The sequence below is a fragment of the Dendronephthya gigantea genome, unplaced genomic scaffold, assembly GCF_004324835.1.
Source record: "Dendronephthya gigantea isolate DGI-Jeju-01 unplaced genomic scaffold, DenGig_1.0 000228F, whole genome shotgun sequence".
Taxonomy (NCBI): domain Eukaryota; kingdom Metazoa; phylum Cnidaria; class Anthozoa; order Malacalcyonacea; family Nephtheidae; genus Dendronephthya; species Dendronephthya gigantea.
In genome coordinates, this window is record NW_021163238.1 from 205,095 (window position 1) to 216,712 (window position 11,618).

The 11,618-nt window shown below is 33.9% G+C and overlaps 1 long non-coding RNA gene and 28 other non-coding genes across 33 annotated transcripts; 28 read left to right on the forward strand and 1 right to left on the reverse strand.

The window, feature by feature from the left end:
• Positions 1-41: 41 nt before the first annotated feature.
• Positions 42-11,597, reverse strand: LOC114540260. 5 transcript variants are annotated; one of them, XR_003689023.1, is made up of 12 exons: positions 9,340-9,385; positions 8,583-8,650; positions 7,833-7,900; positions 7,075-7,142; positions 6,317-6,384; positions 5,898-6,002; positions 5,555-5,622; positions 4,043-4,110; positions 2,518-2,585; positions 1,753-1,820; positions 992-1,059; positions 42-298 (listed from the first exon to the last, which is right to left on the reverse strand). It is a non-coding gene; the product is annotated as an uncharacterized LOC114540260 (long non-coding RNA). The 5 variants fall into 5 exon arrangements; XR_003689025.1 differs by lacking the exons at positions 5,898-6,002; positions 9,340-9,385 and adding an exon at positions 11,582-11,597; XR_003689024.1 differs by lacking the exons at positions 5,898-6,002; positions 9,340-9,385 and adding an exon at positions 10,827-10,865.
• Trnak-uuu lies at positions 107-179 on the forward strand. Its single transcript has one exon. It is a non-coding gene; the product is annotated as a tRNA-Lys (tRNA).
• Trnak-uuu lies at positions 488-560 on the forward strand. The gene has a single exon. It is a non-coding gene; the product is annotated as a tRNA-Lys (tRNA).
• Positions 868-940, forward strand: Trnak-uuu. The gene has a single exon. It is a non-coding gene; the product is annotated as a tRNA-Lys (tRNA).
• Trnak-uuu lies at positions 1,250-1,322 on the forward strand. The gene has a single exon. It is a non-coding gene; the product is annotated as a tRNA-Lys (tRNA).
• On the forward strand, positions 1,630-1,701 carry Trnak-uuu. Its single transcript has one exon. It is a non-coding gene; the product is annotated as a tRNA-Lys (tRNA).
• On the forward strand, positions 2,012-2,084 carry Trnak-uuu. Its single transcript has one exon. It is a non-coding gene; the product is annotated as a tRNA-Lys (tRNA).
• On the forward strand, positions 2,394-2,466 carry Trnak-uuu. The gene has a single exon. It is a non-coding gene; the product is annotated as a tRNA-Lys (tRNA).
• Trnak-uuu lies at positions 2,777-2,849 on the forward strand. Its single transcript has one exon. It is a non-coding gene; the product is annotated as a tRNA-Lys (tRNA).
• On the forward strand, positions 3,158-3,230 carry Trnak-uuu. Its single transcript has one exon. It is a non-coding gene; the product is annotated as a tRNA-Lys (tRNA).
• Trnak-uuu lies at positions 3,538-3,610 on the forward strand. Its single transcript has one exon. It is a non-coding gene; the product is annotated as a tRNA-Lys (tRNA).
• Positions 3,919-3,991, forward strand: Trnak-uuu. The gene has a single exon. It is a non-coding gene; the product is annotated as a tRNA-Lys (tRNA).
• Positions 4,302-4,374, forward strand: Trnak-uuu. The gene has a single exon. It is a non-coding gene; the product is annotated as a tRNA-Lys (tRNA).
• On the forward strand, positions 5,053-5,125 carry Trnak-uuu. Its single transcript has one exon. It is a non-coding gene; the product is annotated as a tRNA-Lys (tRNA).
• Trnak-uuu lies at positions 5,431-5,503 on the forward strand. Its single transcript has one exon. It is a non-coding gene; the product is annotated as a tRNA-Lys (tRNA).
• On the forward strand, positions 5,813-5,885 carry Trnak-uuu. Its single transcript has one exon. It is a non-coding gene; the product is annotated as a tRNA-Lys (tRNA).
• On the forward strand, positions 6,193-6,265 carry Trnak-uuu. Its single transcript has one exon. It is a non-coding gene; the product is annotated as a tRNA-Lys (tRNA).
• Trnak-uuu lies at positions 6,573-6,645 on the forward strand. Its single transcript has one exon. It is a non-coding gene; the product is annotated as a tRNA-Lys (tRNA).
• Positions 7,331-7,403, forward strand: Trnak-uuu. Its single transcript has one exon. It is a non-coding gene; the product is annotated as a tRNA-Lys (tRNA).
• Trnak-uuu lies at positions 7,709-7,781 on the forward strand. The gene has a single exon. It is a non-coding gene; the product is annotated as a tRNA-Lys (tRNA).
• Positions 8,459-8,531, forward strand: Trnak-uuu. The gene has a single exon. It is a non-coding gene; the product is annotated as a tRNA-Lys (tRNA).
• On the forward strand, positions 8,841-8,912 carry Trnak-uuu. Its single transcript has one exon. It is a non-coding gene; the product is annotated as a tRNA-Lys (tRNA).
• Trnak-uuu lies at positions 9,218-9,288 on the forward strand. Its single transcript has one exon. It is a non-coding gene; the product is annotated as a tRNA-Lys (tRNA).
• Positions 9,587-9,659, forward strand: Trnak-uuu. The gene has a single exon. It is a non-coding gene; the product is annotated as a tRNA-Lys (tRNA).
• On the forward strand, positions 9,964-10,036 carry Trnak-uuu. The gene has a single exon. It is a non-coding gene; the product is annotated as a tRNA-Lys (tRNA).
• Positions 10,339-10,410, forward strand: Trnak-uuu. The gene has a single exon. It is a non-coding gene; the product is annotated as a tRNA-Lys (tRNA).
• Trnak-uuu lies at positions 10,708-10,778 on the forward strand. The gene has a single exon. It is a non-coding gene; the product is annotated as a tRNA-Lys (tRNA).
• Positions 11,082-11,154, forward strand: Trnak-uuu. The gene has a single exon. It is a non-coding gene; the product is annotated as a tRNA-Lys (tRNA).
• Trnak-uuu lies at positions 11,458-11,530 on the forward strand. The gene has a single exon. It is a non-coding gene; the product is annotated as a tRNA-Lys (tRNA).
• Positions 11,598-11,618: the final 21 nt, after the last annotated feature.

An 11,618-nucleotide genomic window follows, 5' to 3' on the forward strand; every position in this document is an offset into this window, starting at 1 on the left:
CCTAACGAGAAAGTTACTTTCGACCTGCTTCCATTGTCGTTGAATCAAAAATTATTTTTAGGATAAAAAATATTGATTGGTTAATTTCCCAACGAAAGCATTAGCTGCCCGGTTAGCTCAGTTGGTAGAGCATCAGACTTTTAATCTGAGGGCCATGGGTTCGAGTCCCATATCGGGCTTGTTTTGATTACCTGTTTGATTAAACGGGAAATTCAGTAAAGAATACTTACTTCAATAATTGAATGCGTGAGCAGAAATAAACACTTTGAAAAATATATCGGACTTGACAGCTTTGTCGCTGAAAGATAAATTATTTTTAAGAGATTAGAAGGCATGTGAAATTTTCAAAAAAATACGTCGTAAAAATATTTTTAATCAATCTCCTAACGAGAAGGTTACTTTCGACCTGCTTCCATTGTCGTTGAATCAAAAATTATTCATAGGATAAAAAACATTGATTCGTTAATTTCACAACACTTGCATAGGTGCCCGGTTAGCTCAGTTGGTAGAGCATCAGACTTTTAATCTGAGGGCCATGGGTTCGAGTCCCATATCGGGCTGGTTTTGATTACCTGTATACTAAACTGGAAATTCAGTAAAGAATGCTTATTTGAAAACTTGAATAGTGATCATAAATAAACACTTTGACAAATATATAAGACTTGACAGTTTTGTCACGGAAAGAGAAATTATTTTTAGGAGATTAGAAGGCATGTGCAATTTTCAATAAAAAAAGTTGCTAAAAATTTTTTTGCTGAATCTCCTAACGAGAAAGTTACTTTCGACCTGCTTCCATTGTCGTTGAATCAAAAATTATTTTTAGGATAAAAAATATTGATTGGTTAATTCCCAACGAAAGCACTAGCTGCCCGGTTAGCTCAGTTGGTAGAGCATCAGACTTTTAATCTGAGGGCCTTGGGTTCGAGTCCAATATCGGGCTTGTTTTGGTTACCTGTTTGACTAAACGGGAAATTCAGTAAAGAATACTTACTTCAATAATTGAATGCGTGAGCAGAAATAAACACTTTGAAAAACATATCGGACTTGACAGCTTTGTCGCTGAAAGATAAATTATTTTTAAGAGATTAGAAGGCATGTGAAATTTTCAAAAAAATACGTTCGTAAAAATATTTTTAATCAATCTCCTAACGAGAAGGTTACTTTCGACCTGCTTCCATTGTCGTTGAATCAAAAATTATTCATAGGATAAAAAACATTGTTTGGTTAATTTCACAACACTTGCATAGGTGCCCGGTTAGCTCAGTTGGTAGAGCATCAGACTTTTAATCTGAGGGCCATGGGTTCGAGTCCCATATCGGGCTGGTTTTGATTACCTGTATATTAAACTGGAAATTCAGTAAAAAATGCTTATTTGAAAACTTGAATAGTGATCATAAATAAACACTTTGACAAATATATAAGACTTGACAGTTTTGTCACTGAAAGAGAAATTATTTTTAGGAGATTAGAAGGCATGTGCAATTTTCAATAAAAAAAGTTGCTAAAAATTTTTTTGCTGAATCTCCTAACGAGAAAGTTACTTTCGACCTGCTTCCATTGTCGTTGAATCAAAAATTATTTTTAGGATAAAAAATATTGATTGGTTAATTTCCAACGAAAGCACTAGCTGCCCGGTTAGCTCAGTTGGTAGAGCATCAGACTTTTAATCTGAGGGCCATGGGTTCGAGTCCCAATCGGGCTTGTTTTGGTTACCTGTTTGATTAAACGGGAAATTCAGTAAAGAATACTTACTTCAATAATTGAATGCGTGAGCAGAAATAAACACTTTGAAAAACATATCGGACTTGACAGCTTTGTCGCTGAAAGATAAATTATTTTTAAGAGATTAGAAGGCATGTGAAATTTTCAAAAAAATACGTTCGTAAAAATATTTTTTAATCAATCTCCTAACGAGAAGGTTACTTTCGACCTGCTTCCATTGTCGTTGAATCAAAAATTATTCATAGGATAAAAAACATTGATTCGTTAATTTCACAACACTTGCATAGGTGCCCGGTTAGCTCAATTGGTAGAGCATCAGACTTTTAATCTGAGGGCCATGGGTTCGAGTCCCATATCGGGCTGGTTTTGATTACCTGTATATTAAACTGGAAATTCAGTAAAGAATGCTTATTTGAATACTTGAATAGTGATCATAAATAAACACTTTGACAAATATATAAGACTTGAAAGTTTTGTCACTGAAAGAGAAATTATTTTTAGGAGATTAGAAGGCATGTGCAATTTTTAAAAAAATACGTTGCTAAAAATTTTTTTTTCTGAATCTCCTAACGAGAAAGTTACTTTCGACCTGCTTCCATTGTCGTTGAATCAAAAATTATTTTTAGGATAAAAAATATTGATTGGTTATTTTCCCAACGAAAGCATTAGCTGCCCGGTTAGCTCAGTTGGTAGAGCATCAGACTTTTAATCTGAGGGCCATGGGTTCGAGTCCCATATAGGGCTTGTTTTGATTACCTGTTTGATTAAACGGGAAATTCAGTAAAGAATACTTACTTCAATAATTGAATGCGTGAGCAGAAATAAACACTTTGAAAAACATATCGGACTTGACAGCTTTGTCGCTGAAAGATAAATTATTTTTAAGAGATTAGAAGGCATGTGAAATTTTCAAAAAAATACGTTCGTAAAAATATTTTTTAATCAATCTCCTAACGAGAAGGTTACTTTCGACCTGCTTCCATTGTCGTTGAATCAAAAATTATTCATAGGATAAAAAACATTGATTCGTTAATTTCACAACACTTGCATAGGTGCCCGGTTAGCTCAGTTGGTAGAGCATCAGACTTTTAATCTGAGGGCCATGGGTTCGAGTCCTATATCGGGCTGGTTTTGATTACCGTAATATTAAACTGGAAATTCAGTAAAGAATGCTTATTTGAATACTTGAATAGTGATCATAAATAAACACTTTGACAAATATATAAGACTTGACAGTTTTGTCACTGAAAGAGAAATTATTTTTAGGAGATTAGAAGGCATGTGCAATTTTCAAAAAAAACGTTGCTAAAAATTTTTTTGCTGAATCTCCTAACGAGAAAGTTACTTTCGACCTGCTTCCATTTCGTTGAATCAAAAATTATTTTTAGGATAAAAAATATATTGATTGGTTAATTTCCCAACGAAAGCATTAGCTGCCCGGTTAGCTCAGTTGGTAGAGCATCAGACTTTTAATCTGAGGGCCATGGGTTCGAGTCCCATATCGGGCTTGTTTTGATTACCTGTTTGATTAAACGGGAAATTCAGTAAAGAATACTTACTTCAATAATTGAATGCGTGAGCAGAAATAAACACTTTGAAAATATCGGACTTGACAGCTTTGTCGCTGAAAGATAAATTATTTTTAAGAGATTAGAAGGCATGTGAAATTTTCAAAAAAATACGTTCGTAAAAATATTTTTTAATCAATCTCCTAACGAGAAGGTTACTTTCGACCTGCTTCCATTGTCGTTGAATCAAAAATTATTCATAGGATAAAAAACATTGATTCGTTAATTTCACAACACTTGCATAGGTGCCCGGTTAGCTCAGTTGGTAGAGCATCAGACTTTTAATCTGAGGGCCATGGGTTCGAGTCCCATATCGGGCTGGTTTGATTACCTGTATATTAAACTGGAAATTCAGTAAAGAATGCTTATTTGAATACTTGAATAGTGATCATAAATAAACACTTTGACAAATATATAAGACTTGACAGTTTTGTCACTGAAAGAGAAATTATTTTTAGGAGATTAGAAGGCATGTGCAATTTTCAATAAAAAAAAGTTGCTAAAAATTTTTTGCTGAATCTCCTAACGAGAGAAGTTACTTTCGACCTGCTTCCATTGTCGTTGAATCAAAAATTATTTTTAGGATAAAAAATATTGATTGGTTAATTTCCAACGAAAGCACTTAGCTGCCCGGTTAGCTCAGTTGGTAGAGCATCAGACTTTTAATCTGAGGGCCATGGGTTCGAGTCCCATATCGGGCTTGTTTTGGTTACCTGTTTGATTAAACGGGAAATTCAGTAAAGAATACTTACTTCAATAATTGAATGCGTGAGCAGAAATAAACACTTTGAAAAATATATCGGACTTGACAGCTTTGTCGCTGAAAGATAAATTATTTTTAAGAGATTAGAAGGCATGTGAAATTTTCAAAAAAATACGTTCGTAAAAATATTTTTTAATCAATCTCCTAACGAGAAGGTTACTTTCGACCTGCTTCCATTGTCGTTGAATCAAAAATTATTCATAGGATAAAAAACATTGATTCGTTAATTTCACAACACTTGCATAGGTGCCCGGTTAGCTCAGTTGGTAGAGCATCAGACTTTTAATCTGAGGGCCATGGGTTCGAGTCCCATATCGGGCTGGTTTTGATTACCTGTATATTAAACTGGAAATTCAGTAAAGAATGCTTATTTGAAACTTGAATAGTGATCATAAATAAACACTTTGACAAATATATAAGACTTGACAGTTTTGTCACTGAAAGAGAAATTATTTTTAAGGAGATTAGAAGGCATGTGCAATTTTCAAAAAAAAAGTTGCTAAAAATTTTTTTGCTGAATCTCCTAACGAGAAAGTTACTTTCGACCTGCTTCCATTGTCGTTGAATCAAAAATTATTTTTAGGATAAAAAATATTGATTGGTTAATTTCCAACGAAAGCATAGCTGCCCGGTTAGCTCAGTTGGTAGAGCATCAGACTTTTAATCTGAGGGCCATGGGTTCGAGTCCAATGGCTTGTTTTGGTACCTGTTTGATTAAACGGGAATTCAGTAAAGAATACTTACTTCAATAATTGAATGCGTGAGCAGAAATAACACTTTGAAAAACATATCGGACTTGACAGCTTTGTCGCTGAAAGATAAATTATTTTTAAGAGATTAGAAGGCATGTGAAATTTTCAAAAAAATACGTTCGTAAAATATTTTTAATCAATCTCCTAACGAGAAGGTTACTTTCGACCTGCTTCCATTCGTTGAATCAAAAATTATTCATAGGATAAAAAACATTGATTCGGTTAATTTCACAACACTTGCATAGGTGCCCGGTTAGCTCAGTTGGTAGAGCATCAGACTTTTAATCTGAGGGCCATGGGTTCGAGTCCCATATCGGGCTGGTTTTGATTACCTGTATATTAAACTGGAAATTCAGTAAAAATGCTTATTTGAATACTTGAATAGTGATCATAAATAAACACTTTGACAAATTATAAGACTTGACAGTTTTGTCACTGAAAGAGAAATTATTTTTAGGAGATTAGAAGGCATGTGCAATTTTCAATAAAAAAAAGTTGCTAAAAATTTTTTTGCTGAATCTCCTAACGAGAAAGTTACTTTCGACCTGCTTCCATTGTCGTTGAATCAAAAATTATTTTAGGATAAAAATATTGATTGGTTAATTTCCCAACGAAAGCACTAGCTGCCCGGTTAGCTCAGTTGGTAGAGCATCAGACTTTTAATCTGAGGGCCATGGGTTCGAGTCCCATATCGGGCTTGTTTTGGTTACCTGTTTGATTAAACGGGAAATTCAGTAAAGAATACTTACTTCAATAATTGAATGCGTGAGCAGAAATAAACACTTTGAAAAACATATCGGACTTGACAGCTTTGTCGCTGAAAGATAAATTATTTTTAAGAGATTAGAAGGCATGTGAAATTTTCAAAAAAATACGTTCGTAAAAATATTTTTAATCAATCTCCTAACGAGAAGGTTACTTTCGACCTGCTTCCATTGTCGTTGAATCAAAAATTATTCATAGGATAAAAAACATTGATTCGTTAATTTCACAACACTTGCATAGGTGCCCGGTTAGCTCAGTTGGTAGAGCATCAGACTTTTAATCTGAGGGCCATGGGTTCGAGTCCCATATCGGGCTGGTTTTGATTACCTGTATATTAAACTGGAAATTCAGTAAAGAATGCTTATTTGAATACTTGAATAGTGATCATAAATAAACACTTTGACAAATATATAAGACTTGACAGTTTTGTCACTGAAAGAGAAATTATTTTTAGGAGATTAGAAGGCATGTGCAATTTTCAAAAAAAACGTTGCTAAAAATTTTTTTGCTGAATCTCCTAACGAGAAAGTTACTTTCGACCTGCTTCCATTGTCGTTGAATCAAAAATTATTTTTAGGATAAAAAATATTGATTGGTTAATTTCCCAACGAAAGCATTAGCTGCCCGGTTAGCTCAGTTGGTAGAGCATCAGACTTTTAATCTGAGGGCCATGGGTTCGAGTCCCATATCGGGCTTGTTTTGATTACCTGTTTGATTAAACGGGAAATTCAGTAAAGAATACTTACTTCAATAATTGAATGCGTGAGCAGAAATAAACACTTTGAAAAACATATCGGACTTGACAGCTTTGTCGCTGAAAGATAAATTATTTTTAAGAGATTAGAAGGCATGTGAAATTTTCAAAAAAATACGTTCGTAAAAATATTTTTAATCAATCTCCTAACGAGAAGGTTACTTTCGACCTGCTTCCATTGTCGTTGAATCAAAAATTATTCATAGGATAAAAAATTGATTCGTTAATTTCACAACACTTGCATAGGTGCCCGGTTAGCTCAGTTGGTAGAGCATCAGACTTTTAATCTGAGGGCCATGGGTTCGAGTCCCATATCGGGCTGGTTTTGATTACCTGTATATTAAACTGGAAATTCAGTAAAGAATGCTTATTTGAATACTTGAATAGTGATCATAAATAAACACTTTGACAAATATATAAGACTTGACAGTTTTGTCACTGAAAGAGAAATTATTTTTAGGAGATTAGAAGGCATGTGCAATTTTCAAAAAAAACGTTGCTAAAAATTTTTTTGCTGAATCTCCTAACGAGAAAGTTACTTTCGACCTGCTTCCATTGTCGTTGAATCAAAAATTATTTTAGGATAAAAAATATTGATTGGTTAATTTCCCAACGAAAGCATTAGCTGCCCGGTTAGCTCAGTTGGTAGAGCATCAGACTTTAATCTGAGGGCCATGGGTTCGAGTCCCATATCGGGCTTGTTTTGATTACCTGTTTGATTAAACGGGAAATTCAGTAAAGAATACTTACTTCAATAATTGAATGCGTGAGCAGAAATAAACACTTTGAAAAACATATCGGACTTGACAGCTTTGTCGCTGAAAGATAAATTATTTTTAAGAGATTAGAAGGCATGTGAAATTTTCAAAAAAATACGTTCGTAAAATATTTTTTAATCAATCTCCTAACGAGAAGGTTACTTTCGACCTGCTTCCATTGTCGTTGAATCAAAAATTATTCATAGGATAAAAAATTGATTCGTTAATTTCACAACACTTGCATAGGTGCCCGGGTTAGCTCAGTTGGTAGAGCACAGACTTTTAATCTGAGGGCCATGGGTTCGAGTCCCATATCGGGCTGGTTTTGATTACCTGTATATTAAACTGGAAATTCAGTAAAGAATGCTTATTTGAATACTTGAATAGTGATCATAAATAAACACTTTGACAAATATATAAGACTTGACAGTTTTGTCACTGAAAGAGAAATTATTTTTAGGAGATTAGAAGGCATGTGCAATTTTCAATAAAAAAGTTGCTAAAAATTTTTTTGCTGAATCTCCTAACGAGAAAGTTACTTTCGACCTGCTTCCATTGTCGTTGAATCAAAAATTATTTTTAGGATAAAAAATATTGATTGGTTAATTTCCAACGAAAGCATAGCTGCCCGGTTAGCTCAGTTGGTAGAGCATCAGACTTTTAATCTGAGGGCCATGGGTTCGAGTCCCATATCGGGCTTGTTTTGATTACCTGTTTGATTAAACGGGAAATTCAGTAAAGAATACTTACTTCAATAATTGAATGCGTGAGCAGAAATAAACACTTTGAAAAACATATCGGACTTGACAGCTTTGTCGCTGAAAGATAAATTATTTTAAGAGATTAGAAGGCATGTGAAATTTTCAAAAAAATACGTTCGTAAAAATTTTTTTAATTAATCTCCTAACGAGAAGGTTACTTTCGACCTGCTTCCATTGTCGTTGAATCAAAAATTATTCATAGGATAAAAAACATTGATTCGTTAATTTCACAACACTTGCATAGGTGCCCGGTTAGCTCAGTTGGTAGAACAGACTTTTAATCTGAGGGCCATGGGTTCGAGTCCCATATCGGGCTGGTTTTGATTACCTGTATATTAAACTGGAAATTCAGTAAAGAATGCTTATTTGAATACTTGAATATGATCATAAATAAACACTTTGACAAATATATAAGACTTGACAGTTTTGTCACTGAAAGAGAAATTATTTTAGGATTAGAAGGCATGTGCAATTTTCAAAAAACGTTGCTAAAAATTTTTTTGCTGAATCTCCTAACGAGAAAGTTACTTTCGACCTGCTTCCATTGTCGTTGAATCAAAAATTATTTTTAGGATAAAAAATATTGATTGGTTAATTTCCAACGAAAGCATAGCTGCCCGGTTAGCTCAGTTGGTAGAGCATCAGACTTTTAATCTGAGGGCCATGGGTTCGAGTCCCATATCGGGCTTGTTTTGATTACCTGTTTGATTAAACGGGAAATTCAGTAAAGAATACTTACTTCAATAATTGAATGCGTGAGCAGAAATAAACACTTTGAAAAACATATCGGACTTGACAGCTTTGTCGCTGAAAGATAAATTATTTTTAAGAGATTAGAAGGCATGTGAAATTTTCAAAAAAATACGTTCGTAAAAATATTTTTTAATCATCTCCTAACGAGAAGGTTACTTTCGACCTGCTTCCATTGTCGTTGAATCAAAAATTATTCATAGGATAAAAAACATTGATTCGTTAATTTCACAACACTTGCATAGGTGCCGGTTAGCTCAGTTGGTAGAGCATCAGACTTTTAATCTGAGGGCCATGGGTTCGAGTCCCATATCGGGCTGGTTTTGATTACCTGTTATTAAACTGGAAATTCAGTAAAGAATGCTTATTTGAATACTTGAATAGTGATCATAAATAAACACTTTGACAAATATATAAGACTTGACAGTTTTGTCACTGAAAGAGAAATTATTTTTAGGAGATTAGAAGGCATGTGCAATTTTCAATAAAAAAAAGTTGCTAAAAATTTTTTTGCTGAATCTCCTAACGAGAAAGTTACTTTCGACCTGCTTCCATTGTCGTTGAATCAAAAATTATTTTTAGGATAAAAAATTGATTGGTTAATTTCCAACGAAAGCACTAGCTGCCCGGTTAGCTCAGTTGGTAGAGCATCAGACTTTTAATCTGAGGGCCATGGGTTCGAGTCCCATCGGGCTTGTTTTGATTACCTGTTTGATTAAACGGGAAATTCAGTAAAGAATACTTACTTCAATAATTGAATGCGTGAGCAGAAATAAACACTTTGAAAAATATCGGACTTGACAGCTTTGTCGCTGAAAGATAAATTATTTTTAAGAGATTAGAAGGCATGTGAAATTTTCAAAAAAAACGTTGTAAAAATTTTTTTTAATCTCCTAAGAAAGAGTTACTTTCGACCTGCTTCCATTGTCGTTGAATCAAAAATTATTTAGGAATAAAAAATATTGATTCGTTAATTTCCAACGAAGCATAGGTGCCCGGTTAGCTCAGTTGGTAGAGCATCAGACTTTTAATCTGAGGGCCATGGGTTCGAGTCCCATATCGGGCTGGTTTTGATTACCTGTGTATTAAACTGCAAATTCAGTAAAGAATGCTTATTTGAATACTTGAATAGTGATCATAAATAAACACTTTGACAAATATATAAGACTTGACAGTTTGTCACTGAAAGAGAAATTATTTTTAGGAGATTAGAAGGCATGTGCAATTTTCAATAAAAAAAGTTGCTAAAATTTTTTTGCTGAATCTCCTAACGAGAAAGTTACTTTCGACCTGCTTCCATTGTCGTTGAATCAAAAATTATTTTTAGGATAAAAATATTGATTGGTTAATTTCCAACGAAAGCACTAGCTGCCCGGTTAGCTCAGTTGGTAGAGCATCAGACTTTTAATCTGAGGGCCATGGGTTCGAGTCCCATATCGGGCTTTTTTTGGTTACCTGTTTGATTATACGGGAAATTCAGTAAAGAATACTTACTAATAATTGAATGCGTGAGCAGAAATAAACTTTGAAAAACATATCGGACTTGACAGCTTTGTCGCTGAAAGATAAATTATTTTTAAGAGATTAGAAGGCATGTGAAATTTTCAAAAAAATACGTTGTAAAAATATTTTTTAATCAATCTCTAACGAGAAGGTTACTTTCGACCTGCTTCCATTGTCGTTGAATCAAAAATTATTCATAGGATAAAAAACATATTCGTTAATTTCACAACACTTGCATAGGTGCCCGGTTAGCTCAGTTGGTAGAGCATCAGACTTTTAATCTGAGGGCCATGGGTTCGAGTGCCATATCGGCGGTTTTGATTACCTGTATAAAACTGGAAATTCAGTAAAGAAGCTTATTTGAATACTTGAATAGTGATCATAAATAAACACTTTGACAAATATATAGACTTGACAGTTTTGTCACTGAAGAGAAATTATTTTTAGGAGATTAGAAGGCATGTGCAATTTTCAAAAAAAAGTTGCTAAAAATTTTTTTGCTGAATCTCCTAACGAGAAAGTTACTTTCGACCTGCTTCCATTGTCGTTGAATCAAAATTATTTTTAGGATAAAAAATATTGATTGGTTAATTTCCAACGAAAGCATAGCTGCCCGGTTAGCTCAGTTGGTAGAGCATCAGACTTTTAATCTGAGGGCCTGGTTCGAGTCCCATATCGGGCTTGTTTTGATTACCTGTTTGATAAACGGGAAATTCAGTAAAGAACTTACTTCAATAATTGAATGCGTGAGCAGAAATAAACACTTTGAAAAATATCGGACTTGACAGCTTTGTCGCTGAAAGATAAATTATTTTTAAGAGATTAGAAGGCATGTGAAATTTTCAAAAAAATACGTTCGTAAAAATATTTTTTAATCAATCTCCTAACGAGAAGGTTACTTTCGACCTGCTTCCATTGTCGTTGAATCAAAATTATTCATAGGATAAAAAAATTGATTCGTTAATTTCACAACACTTGCATAGGTGCCCGGTTAGCTCAGTTGGTAGAGCATCAGACTTTTAATCTGAGGGCCATGGGTTCGAGTCCCATATCGGGCTGGTTTTGATTACCTGTATATTAAACTGGAAATTCAGTAAAGAATGCTTATTTGAAACTTGAATAGTGATCATAAATAACACTTTGACATATATAGAGACTTGACAGTTTGTCACTGAAAGAGAAATTATTTTTAGGAGATTAGAAGGCATGTGCAATTTTCAATAAAAAAAGTTGCTAAAAATTTTTTTTGCTGAATCTCCTAACGAGAAAGTTACTTTCGACCTGCTTCCATTGTCGTTGAATCAAAAATTATTTTTAGGATAAAAAATATTGATTGGTTAATTTCCAACGAAAGCATAGCTGCCGGTTAGCTCAGTTGGGTAGAGCATCAGACTTTTAATCTGAGGGCCATGGGTTCGAGTCCCATATCGGGCTTGTTTTGATTACCTGTTTGATTAAACGGGAAATTCAGTAAAGAATACTTACTTCAATAATTGAATGCGTGAGCAGAAATAAACACTTT